This window comes from Nicotiana attenuata, unplaced genomic scaffold (genome assembly GCF_001879085.1).
Source record: "Nicotiana attenuata strain UT unplaced genomic scaffold, NIATTr2, whole genome shotgun sequence".
NCBI lineage: Eukaryota > Viridiplantae > Streptophyta > Magnoliopsida > Solanales > Solanaceae > Nicotiana > Nicotiana attenuata.
In genome coordinates, this window is record NW_017671520.1 from 60,060 (window position 1) to 74,317 (window position 14,258).

The following is a 14,258-nucleotide window of genomic DNA, read 5'->3' on the forward strand; positions in this document are numbered from 1 at the left end:
CCTGCTAAAAAGAATTTTAGCAATTGTTTTGTGCATTTCTAAAATTTCAAGCTGATTTATTTAAATCAAAAAATTTTGTTAAGAATTGATTGTAAAGCTGCAAAAATCTGTTTTACAAAAAGATGTACAAAATCTTGCTTCTAAACATACATTTGCTAGATGGCAAGCTATTTTATCTATTTTTGATTTTGATATAGAATATATCAAAGGGAGCTCAAACTGTGTTCCGGATTTTCTTACCAGAGAATCTTGCAGGGAAGATAGATAAAAATGCCATGAAAAAAGGAAGCCGACATTTCAGATCCTCCAATACCTGCTCTTCCTCCGTCGGAGGAAAATATTACTGAAACAATACCCAAACAGTCTGATACAAATGTTGTTTCCACACAACAAACAATTGCAGTTGCCTCCAAGCAACTCCCAAAAGGCGCAGCTGGCCCATATATAGGTCGAGACGAGACGTTTTGTTTTTAATATTCAACGATGCATCTGAGTAGGTTATAAGTCGATGAATCAATAATTCATTAACTGTGTCATAATACAATTAATGAATGTAATTCATTAACTCTGTTATAATACAATTAATGAATACAGTAGCATATACTATAACATGCTATATATGTAGTTAAAATAGCACGAAGTGTGTGTGTTATATATATACAACACACTAACATATACTATAACAAGTTATATATATATATATATATATATATATATATATATGAAGCGCTAGGAACACAGGGTCGGGTTCTTTTAGGGATTGCTTAAATTATAAATTGATTCATCGACTTATAACCTACTCAGATGCATCATTGAATATTAAAAACAAAACGTCTCGACTTATAACCTAGTGATGAATGAATGTAATTCATTAACTCTGTTATAACACAAATAATGAATACTATTATATCAATTAATAGAATAATATTATATTGGTTTATCTATTCATTAATTATTCGTACGTAGTAATATATAAGATTGATCATCAATTACAATATAGTTTATGCGTGTATATGAAATTACTCATATACTTAAATATAACTTAAAAAATTCCTTTACATACATGCTATTATAATCTATTAAAGTTGTATTTGGATGGATACGACTGACTAACACCCTAGAAGAGGCTGGCCCAGTGGGCGAAGAGGCCATGGATGAGCTTCTCTTTCGTTTCGCCTATGGGCCCGTGGAGAAAATCGAGTTTGGATCGCTTGAGGAAGTGCACAAATCCACGAGGATGCATATGCATTTGACGATGATTTGGGAAGGTGTGATAACTAGTGTGCATAAGCTTATGAGAAAGATTCAACAGGAGTAGCATGCGAGATCATATGACAGTTATGAAGAAGGAGTATTGTGGTAACAGATTTTTTAGCATCGAGCGTTTTCATCGACGATTAGGTCATATGGGACAATGTGTTTATAGTTCTTGGATTAGGATAGCTTTGATTAACAAAATGATTTGAGAAGGGTCAATGGGATGGCCAACGCCCGTTTGGTCCTCCACGGAGTATAGCTCACATCCAACATGGATTTTGGGGGGCCTTGGTAAGGAATGCCGACAACTATTTTCACTAATAAAATAAGTTGAAGGGAGAGGGAGCGAGGCTTAGCGAGCTTTATAAGGGCCGACATGTACATAAGTCGCTGGCGAAGAAAGCCGAATAGCTTCCCCTCATTTCATTATAAACCAGTTCCAAGGTCTTCGAGTGCTTTTTCGAAGAATCCTGTAGCAAAGGATCTTGCATGGTTATATGAAGGATGTTAGAATGATCAGGATTCCCGGTCCATGGGTCACAATTAAGTGTATAATAATTTTTTTTTTGTTGGCAAATTAGGGGATGGTGTGTTATTCAGCCTAAGTAATATTGTACATTGTGCTTCACTACTTTAACTAGCAGTCCGGTACATACTACAAATTGTACATCATTCTTCATCACATGTACCTTAAATTTCAATGAAAGCCAAGTGTGACATGGTTTTTAGGTTCATGGGGTATATAGATTCCACCAAACCAGACAGTTGCGATATTGAAGATTTGAAACAGAGAAAGACCAACTACCCAACATCGCCCGCCTCGTTATCCCCCACCCCTCACCCCCACGATTAAAATACAAACACACTGCTACTTTCATCAAGAACCCTTTGATATATTTAATCACTTGAAGCCCTACTCTTCTTGGAAAGTCGAAAAGAAAAAAACATACCCACAAAAACAATCTAGCCGTGCAGTAGAAACCCTTTTATTAGATCACCAGAGCCTTAAGTTTTCTCAAGGCTTTGGATTCAACATGGCATCTTCGTGAGGGTCCTTGTTTATTTTCTTCGTTTTTTCTTCTCTCGTTGTTCCTAATGTCAAAGCTGATGCTGGGTCATCGTTTTGGATGATGAAGTTTGAAGTGGTTTAGGATTCGGATGTTGAACCACTTTTCAAGAATTGGACCTTCTTAAGTCCAAGATCCAAATCTTAGGTTTAGTTTCTGACCTTTTCCTCTCTTTTTCTTGGAAAATTTATAATTGGTCTTGTAGTTTTCATGTTTTGGTCTTAAAGGTTGTTATCGTTATTTAAATTTGTTATTAATGAGCTGGAATTGTGAAGAAAAAAAGGTTTTATGAGTAGAACATTATTAAGGATGAAACAATGAACAGTTGGTTTTTGCTGTATTACTTATAATGTTTCAACAGCGGTAGTAGAAATGGCTAGGTTGATGTTTTGGAGAGTGTAGTCTCTGGATTGTGGTCTGGTTTACTTGGCTAAGAAGATTAGATTGTAGAGGGGTAATTTTGTCCTGAGGTTAATTTGATGAGCTAATAGTTCTAGTTATTTGAAAGCTCTTATCTTTTTGGATTTCTTACATGATGAGCTTGAATTCTAAAAAAGGAAGAAGGTTTTAAAGGTTGAGTGTTTGGTGATGGATTATTTCTGTTGACTTTGTGATAAGTTATCTGTATTGTTCAAATAGGGTGTAGAAATGAGTATGTCAAATAGAAACTAAAGAACTGTAAGCTATTTAACTATGTTCTTTTTTTTTCATTCGATTTTCTTTATATTTGGAGGATAAGGAACAATGAATGTAAAAATTCACGCTCATGTAACAATGCGAGGATAAATGCAGGATTTCTAATTGCTTTTACTGCTTGAGGTTTTATACAGTTTTTTTAGCATTCTGGTTTTCTTGGTGTTTTGCTTTGAGGCTATTTCATGGTGAACTATGATGTTTTTGCTTCCATTTCCCGTGGCTTCTTTGATTTATGCCCCCCTCCCCCCCAACACACACACACCTAAAGAAAAGAAACAAAAGTGGCGCTCTTGGTATACAGTTGATGGACATTTTTAAATAGAGCGTGGACTGACGAGTCTCATGGCCATCGATATATTCTTTGAAATGAAACTTAAGTTGGACTTTTCCGTTGTTTGCCTTCTTTTCTTATGCAGGCGTGCCTACCTACTCTGACCATGTAAGTACTTTCTAGTATGCGTTTGGTCAAAGTCTGAGTGAATTGAAAAGTAATTATTTGAACTGAAGTTTGAAAAGAAGTCGTGGAAGTCGGAGTAATTATTTGAAGCTGGAAAGTTGAAAAGAAGTTTGTGGAAGTTGGAAGTTATATATTGATATTGTTAGTTTTTTTTTTGGGGAAAAAGTTTGTGAAAGTTCAAGACTTTGTGGGTTGAATGTTGAGAAAAACTTATTTTAGGTCCGAAGATACACATTCAATCCATCAGCGTGAATAATATGAAGTTGAAAATTCTCAGCTTGTCGACATTAGTTATATTTCTCATTGAGTCCAATTTCTTTGAAAACTTTGTTGGACACAAACTTTCCATTGGCAATAAAGTTATTTGTTTATTTAGCACAGTGAATTTGTTAAAGAAACAGGTCCCTTTAGATTTTGCTAATAGGAACAGCTCATGACTCCAATTTGTTAGATTTCTCCAACTCACCAAGACTTTATGTTGCAGCTCAATAGAAGGCCAATCCAAAAGATGAACATAGTTTGTTTTGATAACTTGTACATTTCGAAAGCACAATAAAAGCGCCGCCTATGTTCTTGGACCTAAAAAAAATGGTGACTTTTTTGGTTTGGTAGCGAAGATTTCCAGAGATAGAGAATACAGTTTAGGGAACTGCAGAAAATTTAGAGATAATATTTTAGTACCTTCCTCTGTTGTGAACTGGTACAAATCTTGGTGTAATCTGGCAAAAGAGCAGATGAAATTTGAATATTCACAAACCAAAAATAACTCTCAACATACCCATAAAATTATGAGACAGGATAATAAATTCGGACCTAATTTCCCGCAGTTGTTCCATACTTTGTGCTTTGTTGTTGTCAAGCTACTAGGCTGTTAAATTTCATATTGTTTTCTCTCTCTGTGTGAGATAATTCTGCAACAGTGAGTTTTGTGAGGGTGTTGGGAATGTAGGGTGCTCCCATTTATTTTATTTTAAATAAAAGTACAAAATATTGATTGCTAGCCGTCTCTCTTTCCTTTCTAATGGGTTTCTTTATCTTCAAGAATCAACAATTGAGGGAAGGACTGTGCGAGCCTGAAAGGAAAGGATGAGGTGATTCTGACAGGGGAGAAGATAATAAAAGAAGTCCAGAGAGGGTTAAGTTCATTGTCAAACTGAATTGGCTTCTCTACAGGTGAGTCTCTCAAATTAGCAAGTTTGGGCTTTTGTAATGCAATTTTAGTTTGATGAAAATGTCTCAACAGTGTTGATGTAGTTCGTAACCTCTTAAGTTTATTGTTTTTCTAGAATAAGGGAAACTAGATGCTGAGGAGCAAGTTGGAAAGGCTTCGTCAACGAGCTGATCAGCCTTGAAAAGCCAAGTTGAAGAGACTAAAGAGGAAGTTGAAATGAAGAATAAGGAAGAAAAAAAGACTTTGAAGCCCATAAAGGTTGAAACCGAGAAAAAAGTCACTGAGTTTAAATTTGACGGTTGACAAAGTAAGCTTCTTGATCTGCTTATCTTTTTTATGAAAGAATGTAGCTCATTTGCTTTCGTTTGCTTTCTTTTGCAAGTGGTGTTATCTTTGGTCTTTGTTAGTCGCCTACTGCAGATATTTTAAACAATTGGAATATTTCACTACAAAAGTTTTCAACAACAAGCATTAAAGACAACTTCCTTTTTTTTTTTGGATTGAAGTAAGATAATATCATTGAAAGGGCAATCAGGAAAGATGCCAAATTACAATAACACAAAATATGTTTAGCTCCCGTACAAAAGGCAAAACATTGTTACGCTCCAGTACAAGAGTACCTTATGCTAGAACCAGTGAGCTAACAAAACATCCAATAGAAATGTCAACCTATTAACAGGGGAGAGAAGTTCCAACTGAACAAACTAACTTAAACATCTAGCTTTTAGGGAATGTGTTGGAGTTGATATTCATCAACGGCATCTTCCATTTCTTCCCTTCCAAACAATCCAAAATATGACTCTTGGGATCATCTCCATATTCTTTTTGATGGCTTTGTCAACTCCTAAAAAAAATCCCTAAATTATAGGCTTCCTTGATGTGTTGAGCATGATCCAAGTTATACCAAAAAGTGTGATAGGAGAAGTTTCCAAATATCAGCAGTGACTGGGCAATGAAGAAACAGAGGTTAACACTTTCTGATCTCTGCTGGCAACATATAACAATTTGTTGACTAAAAGTAATGCTCCTTCTACTAAGATATGTCGTGTGGTTAAAACTAAAGAAACTTTCATTTATGCATTGTCCAAGTTTAGGAGGTCCCTTTATGCATTAAAAGATAAAAAGGAAAAAAAAGACAATCTATTATTGGTGGAGCTGCATTATCCTTTTTTTTTTAAATTTAAAAAAAAAAGATCCTTGGGATACATTTTGCTTGTCATTTAATGAGTGTTCCGTTTTAATCGAGCGCTGGAGCAAGTAAACTCAATAGAGGTTATTGGAAAAAGCAGTTTGATGTATGTTAATTTTTGGTTCTTGGTCACAGCTGTTTGTCCTGCGATCATTCTAGAGTTATTAGAAGCTATCTAACATTGTTCGATCACTGGCAACAAACAGAAAATTACAAAAAAGAAACAACTTCTAAATGCTTTCCTGCTAGTGTTTCTTTATCAATTTACACTATAGTGGAGCTCATAGGAAAGATGGACATAGGACTTAAACATGTTAGCTGAAACATAGAAAGGTGAAGGTACTTATCAAGAAAAGAGAAAAAGAAAAGAAAGGTGAAGTGGCTGCAGAAGCTCTTGACCTTTTATAAAGCAGTGATCCTTTGTCAAAAAGAGCTTCATAAAACCACAAAGGATTCTCGAAGTTTGATAGGATCTGAAATCTTTATAGCAAGGAATGTGAATATAATGTTTGTGAAGAAAGGTAAAATAAGGAGTCAACATTATCAAAATGTTGATAAAATGAAGGCCTAATGTAAGCATAGGATCATAATGGGTGCCTCAGGAAACAACCTTCATGTTTGTCATATAGAGGATAAACAGATGCCTGTAGTTTGCATTGCTGTAAATTAATTGAGTCCAAAACTAGCTATTTAGAGAGTCTTATTCCAGTGAATGTTTTGCCTCCTCAAGAGACAGTGAATATAGTAGGATTTTGTAGTATTATAGTTTGGGACAAGAAGAAGCTGGGAGAGCAGTCAAAAATTCTGGTTGGTCCGACAAATAAAGAATGTTTTGGAAAATGCGAAAAGGTGGTATGAAGAACAAAAAGCTAACAAAATTATTGTACTTATCTTTAATTGGAAGGCCTTCGGTTTGTTTCAGTTATAATTATTTGCTTTTAGTCCTCAAGTGTGTGCAGACTGCAGTTGCATATGTTAATTTTAGATGGGAAGCAAAACCTTGTTTAGAAAGACAGATCCCTTATCTCCTTTCCACTAAAAAAAAAACCGCTCTTCTCCCTTCGTACCCTGAGAGATGGTCATATGAGAATTTTATCAGGAGTAAGCCGTGATGACTTGTGTTCTTGAAGATACGTGGAAGCTTATAATAAATGCATGAAGTGTTCCGGGAATTTAAGCTGTCCTTTTTAATTACACAGAATTTATTTCCTTCTGCTGGCTAAACAAACTTTAAAATTGCCATGGACTTTTCTTGTGTGTCCTACAAAGATTTGTTAGCTCTTGCTGCTGGTCATTAAGTTTGTGGCTACGTGGCAATATTTCAGCCCAACTATTACGAAGTGATTTTTGTTTCTATTTGGTTTATGCAGCTCAAAAGACCATTGATTTGACAGAAAAGGAAAACTGCAAAAAACTGAACGAGCTCTTCAACTTGCTTTGAGTGTTCTTGATAGAAAACAGCTCAAAAGTTGTGAACTTGTGTGGGTGGATAACAATTTCTAAAGCCTCTCAAATTTTGCTTCTTCAGGAGAAATGATGGTAGAGCAAGGTTTGAAAGCCACATCGGGCGAAGGAGTCTGAATGGAGGTTAGATGTTCTAATGTCCCTTTTTTTATCATGTGTAATTCAGGGACTACAATACTATTGAAAATAGGAGGTTCCAATCTCGTTTCTCAGCTAGCTGAAGAAATCCTGGTGATTCCATGTTAATGATTCTTCTAGTATCCTGGTGCATTTGGCCTTTACCATTCATACTATGTTACGAGTGTTGATATGCCAGTTTATGGTTAGCTTTTTGTATCAGCCTTGGTATGCGGAACTGGGATATCAGTAGTTTTTGGACAGCAGGATGTGGGGTGATTTAGTAGTAAGGTAGTGGTGTGGAGGTGAATGCTGGTCTTTAGCTGGTGGTTTTAATTGCTGCATTGGGTTTTTATATTGGAGGGCTAAAAGGGAAAAAGAAATGTGTTGATAGATGTGGTCTTAAACCATTTTGTTTAAAAGGATGAATGGCCGTCATGTAAGTGGGTGGATATTTGCTTAAGTGAAGAAATATGGAAGGATGACAACAATCATAAATACACAAGGCAAACAGGTCGAAGAGACAGGTATTCCTGAGGGATATGTGGGTTTCTTTTGGTGTTTGCATTAATGTGGATGCTGTAAATGTGTGGCTGCTGTCTTGTTTGGTGGTTGTCTATTTGCAACCTGTAAATGAATTTCGGGGAGAAAAAAAAATGCAGTCAGTCCTGCATATATTGGTAGATGGCATTCTCTAAAGTTTTACAACTTGTCTGCCCTTTCTTTTAGGTGTATAATAAAATATGGTCTTTTTTTGTTTAAATCATTGGTATCTGAAGAAATGTCTTTGGATTCTTTGTTGATATATGGTTAGCATGCGGAAAAAAATTGTAATATGAAATTTAGCTAATTTTTCAAATTTTGCGGGTTATCATGAGCTTGTCTACAACTACTAGGGGTGGGCATCGGTCGGTTCAGGTCGGTTATGAATATTATTGGTTTAGCATATCGGTTATCGGTTTACAAATTTGAAAACCGATAACCGAACCGATAAGATATCGGTTATCGGGTATCGGTTAATCGGTTACCGATCATTATCGGTTCGGTTATCGGTTTACCCGATAAGATAACTCAATCTAGAGTTAAGGAAAAAAAAGAAGACAATTTCACTGGAGTTGAGCAAAAAAGGGAAGAATTTACATACAGTATACTACCCATTTCTGCGTTTTGTCCAGTGGCCACAACTGGAATAGTAACTAGTTTCTTCAACAACAATTGTCAAATTACATTAAATAATAATATAATAATAATAATAATAATACAAAGTAGTAGCTACTTCACCTTAAAATTAACAAGTCCAAACATATAGTATTAACAATTCAATTCAAGTTAACAAGACAACAACTACCTCTAATCCTTATAGGCTTCACCAAAAAAACAGTGGATAAATACTATCAAATTGCATCAATTCCCACAAAATGTTCCAAGGCATTAGGTGCTCCTCCGATATAATAACAACAATAGTTGATTTAGATAATATATTTCACACAATACCTGCACTTCCACGAGCGTTGAAGACCTCAAACAGTCCAAAATAAAGTGGATGTTGTTTGTCAAATGCCTGAAAAAAGAAAAACCAATAGGCAATCCCTTTATGAAGATAATTTTGTTACAGAAATTAAAAGCCGAATGTATAACAAAGACTTACGCTAGAGTAACTAGTAAGGTCTATGAAAAGAATGAAGATGTGCAAACTGAAGAGTGTGGGTGAGAAAGGATAGGAGAGAATGAACTGAGCCTTAGCATATGTATATACTTAAGGATAAAGTCATAATTTTATTAATTCTTATTGGGTTATCGGTTAACCCATTAACAAAATTGGAAAATCGAGGCCCGAACCGATAATCCAATAGTGAAAAAATTCTAAACCATTACCGAACCGTTACCCAGTAACCCGATAAACAATTAAACGGTTCGGGTTATCGGTTTTACCCGATATATGCCCAGCCCTAAACTGTACCATTAAAGTGAGAAACAATCTAATAAGAAGATAAAAAGTGCGGTTGGTTTTTAACACGCACGTCATTAATATAAGAGAAAAGGTGGTTTTTGTGGTCCCCGTCTAAGTTGCGCGGACTCTTTCGATTTTGGTGCCGTCCCCGTCTCGTAGACGGGGACGGGAGCAGGAGCGGGATACGTCCTGGATTCGGTCAACTGACTTCGGACACTTTGACCAGAGTCCATTGACAATTTGGGAGAAAAATTGAGATTTTGATTTCTCAAAATAAAATATAAAACAGATTTAGGAAATGAAAAGAATAATGTCCATCTTGGAGAATGAAAGATTGAATTCTACAATATTCATGTAAGTTTTTTCACAGAATAATCTCTCAAAATTTATAATAATTTATAGCTCTATTTTTAGTAGCCGAATCCCCCGTATCCATACCCGTATCCGTACCCTGGTTCTTAAAATTTCGATTTTGCCGAATCCGATACTCGGATCCATCCCCGTATCATATACCCGCACCTGAGTCCGAGCAACTTAGGTCCCGTTCTGTTTCCGTCTTGCTTGGTTTTGGAGTTCTGGTATGTGGAAGTTGTCTGATTAGTGGTGACGTATGGCGATTTAGTTGTGAATCTTTTCGAATGTGAGTATCTGTTTCATGTGGTAAAATATGCTTCCTACACTAGGGGTGTGCATTCGAATCGGTTTATCGATAAATCGAATCGATTATTTGTTATCGGTTTATTCGATTTATCGATTTCGATTTCGATTTCGTAATTTTCCTTATCGAGTTATCGATTTCGATTTCGATTTTGTCCTCTTCGGTTATTCGGTTTATCGATAAACCGATAAGAAATACTAAAAAAAAAATAATTTTTTTAAATTTTTTTAATTTTTTTTTACCCTTATTCTATTAATACCTTTCCTTTACCCTAAGTCCCTAACCCTATTATTTCATCTACCACATTTAAGGAATGATCATACTTAAAGCTCAAGGGAATGAAGTTCAATTAATGGAAAATAGAATTGGCCGTGGTGATGTATTTTTATTTTTTTTATACCGTTGGAGTGTTGGTGGCATACATTTGATCCCTTGCTTTAGTTTCGTTGCATGTGCTTGTTGACCCAATTTTTATGTTATAAACGGTGTTCGTCTTATTTTAGCTTCTTTTGGTCCATATTAGTTTAGCGTGTTTTATAGCGATATACTTTCCGTGGTTTTCCGCAAATTTCTTATGGTGTAATCGATAACCGATTCGATAAGCCCAAAATCGATAAATCGAAATCGAAAAAATCAAAACCTTATTGAAACGATAACGATAAGCATATGTACAGATCGATAATCAATAAGTAATTATCGATAAGGTCAAAATCGAGTCGATAAATTGAATGCACACCCCTATCATGCACCTTGCATAACCTATCATAAAGTAGAAAGGATCAATGTTGCATTCTACATCATTCATTTGGTATGATACTTTTTTCATGTCAAGTTAAGTCTTGCAAGGAAAGACAGAACATCAGCTTGTGTTTTATAATACTAATGCTTATATTTTTAGATAGGAAAATAGCTAGTGCTTATTTTGTTTGCTGTGCTTCCTTGTTCTTTTTCCCTTTTCCAGCCGTTTTATGGTGTAGAATGATGAATCATTATATATAAATGCTAACTTCTTTTTTCCTTTCTTTGAAAACTCAGGTGCATGGGGCGTGGCTTCCACGTTGGCTGGCAGTTCGTTGGAGTCACTACCAGGTATTTTGAGCATAAAAGTTTGTACTGAACATTATTGTAAATGGAGTGCTGATTATGCTGTGAATTTCAGTCTCTTTTGGAGAAGCATTGGCAAGAAGCATGGGAAAACTGCCATGGACATAATGATACAGAAGGTATACACTTGTTGCTATTGGATATCCTTTTAAACTATCGACTATACAATGATGCTTGATTGATCTACTACTCTATCCTGTTTACCATTTTTACGTGCTTCTTAGGCAGTTGAGAAGAAGGCCCAAGCTGAGGTATGGGCCTGCGCCACATGTAAAACAGTCAAAACAGTAACGTCAGCTTTGCATCATTTAGTATTCTGATTTTTATTGCCTTATTATTGCTTCATTTAGTCTAGTTTTGTATTTCCATAACCTTCCAGATAAGAATTCACACAATTTTATTTGGATGGCGTTGGTTGGGCACTTAGTTTTTAAGATTCATTTTGACATATATGTGTGTGTGTGTGTGGAAGAAAATAGTAAAATAGTGGTTGAAAGAGTTAGTTTGATAAAGTACAAGTCATGAAAGTTGATTAATTTTATGGACTTATTCTTGGAAGTTTGTTAAAGTTGGACAGAAATAGCACGAGTCGAATATTTTGAATGTCCAAAATGGTTTGAGTGTCACGAAATTGAAAAGAAGAAAGAGCAGTGACTTCCTTTGTGTGGTCATGTCACTTTTCTGTATCTATTTCCCATCATCCCATGTATTTAATATATAGAGAAGTAATCTGCAATAGGTGGGTATGATTAATTTAATGTCTCTACTTATCAAGGTGCAGCAAACACGGACGAAGATAGAACTAGATGTATCTGGGAAGTTCCTGGTCTTGAAGAATTAATAAAGAAGTTATAGAATCTTGTTGTTTCTTCCTGTGAATTCTGATCTCGTGTGCTGAGATAATTCACCAAAACAAAAAACCTTAATAGGTGTTCGTATGATGGGCATTTTTTTACCTAACATCATACTCACCCAATCATGAAATAAGTACTTGGACATTAAAGCTAGACTAGTTTTGAGATTTTCCTGTTAACAATGCAATAAGTGGTACCTTACATTGGAAAAATGGTAGAGTATCTTTAAATTCTTCCCAAGAGGTGAGTTCTCGGTCTGCTAAATGGCATATATGGTCATCTGACATTCTGGAGGAGAAAAATCAAGAATAAGGGACAAGCTACGGGGAAGATTCTTCGTTACTTTTTCAGATGTACATACAATTGTCTAACTGCAAACATTTATTATATCCCTTAAGCTAGTTTGCCTGTTGTATTTGAGATCAAGATAGAGGATCTTAGTAATTTTCTCGCGCTACTGTTTGTAGAAATGGATGCCAGCTGTGAAGGAACAATGGTGGATCACCACTAACCTCAAGCCAACACGCGAATTGCTAAAGACTAAAACATTGAAATTATATGAAACATCTAAAGGCGCGATAACTCCTCATATTGTCAAAAGTTTCAGGAAGTAGCAGAAACCCCATGTTCAGGTGACATCCCTTGTTGAGTACATTTAAATGAACAATAATTTTTAATCCTCTCATGAGTAGGTAGAATATAAAAATATAGTTTCATGTTCTTGCCATAAATGCATCAAATTTATAACTGCTACTACATGTTTTCCCGGCTTATTTGTATGTAATGTGACAAAAAGCATAATTTTTTGCCAGGAACTAAGAAATTCAGCAAAGCCATACATTGATCAGGTTGCACTGCCTACAAAACCTCATGTGGAGAAAGTTCCGTATTTGCCTTAAAGCCATACACACAGATGTGGCAGTTTCATCATTATGGAAAGTTCCTTGAGTCTGCAACAGTATACCATCATCAGGTGTGAGAAAATAAATTGATATGATAGTCCCTGAGTATTCAGATCTTACAGAGGTGTATTTGGGATTAAGATATACAGTCAGTCTCTTTGTAAATTTTTTCCAGTAATTTTACTACTGCATCAGTTAATTGTGTATTCAAGTTTCAATAATCCCTGTAAAGTCGATTCTCCCCCCCAAAAAAAAAAAAGATCCTGTAGACTCTTTAAGTTACATTCCCTGCCTGTCTTGCTGCATCTGTATTCTTAGTGTTGGAAGAGTCTTTGTTATTAAAGAATGATTTTGCTTTAGCTTATTAAATTAACCAAATTAACTTGGGGAAATCTTGGGAATCAGTGCATGAAGAGTGGTTGAGTTACCGTGTGTATTCCCAACAATTCCCCAAGTTCTGACTATTTGGTGGTTTAGCCTCTGCCAATGATGGTCCATTTTTCTCTGCTGGTCGTGTTGTTCCTCTTTACCTTTTTAAGATGATAAAGAAGAATGTAAATTGACTAGAAGAGTAGCTTTCAAACTCTTGCGGAAGAGGTAACGATTATAATATTTCTCATTCTGATCTTTACGAGTTGAATGATCTGGTGGAAGTATCTTATGAAGTAGCGAATGTCTTTGCTATTATGCCTATGCTGCTTGAATGTCTTTGCCAGTATGCCTATGCTGCTTATAGCATTAAATTATCTTGGCATCAATTCTAAATCAATGTTTCATGCCATTTGAAGCTGCAAGACACAGTCGACGAAACACTGAAGAAACATGAGCTTACAAGACCTCTTGCAACAAAGGAGTTTGTCTGGTTTGCTGTATGTATCTTTTATTCCTATTCTATGGTCTTGCCATCTCCTCTCTTTTTGATTCAATTTGATGATCTCATACTTGAAGTTCTTGCTGATATTTTATGATGTAGGCCTCAGCGTGTTGGCTCTGCCAGTTAAATACTGTTCAAACTTTTGTCTGCCATTTTCTGGTTAGCACAGTTTTTTTTTGTCCCTTGTTTGGCAAATTCGCAGTGATCTACCTTTTCTGCAAGGTTTACTCTTTTAATGAGGCTCAGAATTCCCCGCTTTTTGATTATCTATTACAGCACAAAGGTGAAGAAACCAGCCGAAATGGCCATGCACACCATTCACGTCGTAAGGCCAAGAGGGTACATGCAGACAAGTAGGCAAGGAAGTACACTGCTTTCATCAGAAATCAAGCGTTTTTACGGTCACAGGTATCACATTGAATTGAGTTTATGTGACATTGATATCTTGCATCAGATTTATACTTCCTATTTTCCTGTGTGTCTGGTGGAATTCAGAT

General features: G+C 35.7%; 2 long non-coding RNA genes across 2 annotated transcripts; both read left to right on the plus strand.

Annotated features, from left to right (window-relative positions):
- The first annotated feature begins 7,892 nt into the window (after positions 1 to 7,892).
- Positions 7,893 to 11,213, plus strand: LOC109208764. Its single transcript, XR_002065256.1, has 3 exons — positions 7,893 to 7,945; positions 11,063 to 11,116; positions 11,187 to 11,213. It is a non-coding gene; the product is annotated as an uncharacterized LOC109208764 (long non-coding RNA).
- Positions 11,214 to 12,913: 1,700 nt separating this feature from the next.
- Positions 12,914 to 13,872, plus strand: LOC109208765. Its single transcript, XR_002065257.1, has 3 exons — positions 12,914 to 12,958; positions 13,676 to 13,756; positions 13,861 to 13,872. It is a non-coding gene; the product is annotated as an uncharacterized LOC109208765 (long non-coding RNA).
- Positions 13,873 to 14,258: the final 386 nt, after the last annotated feature.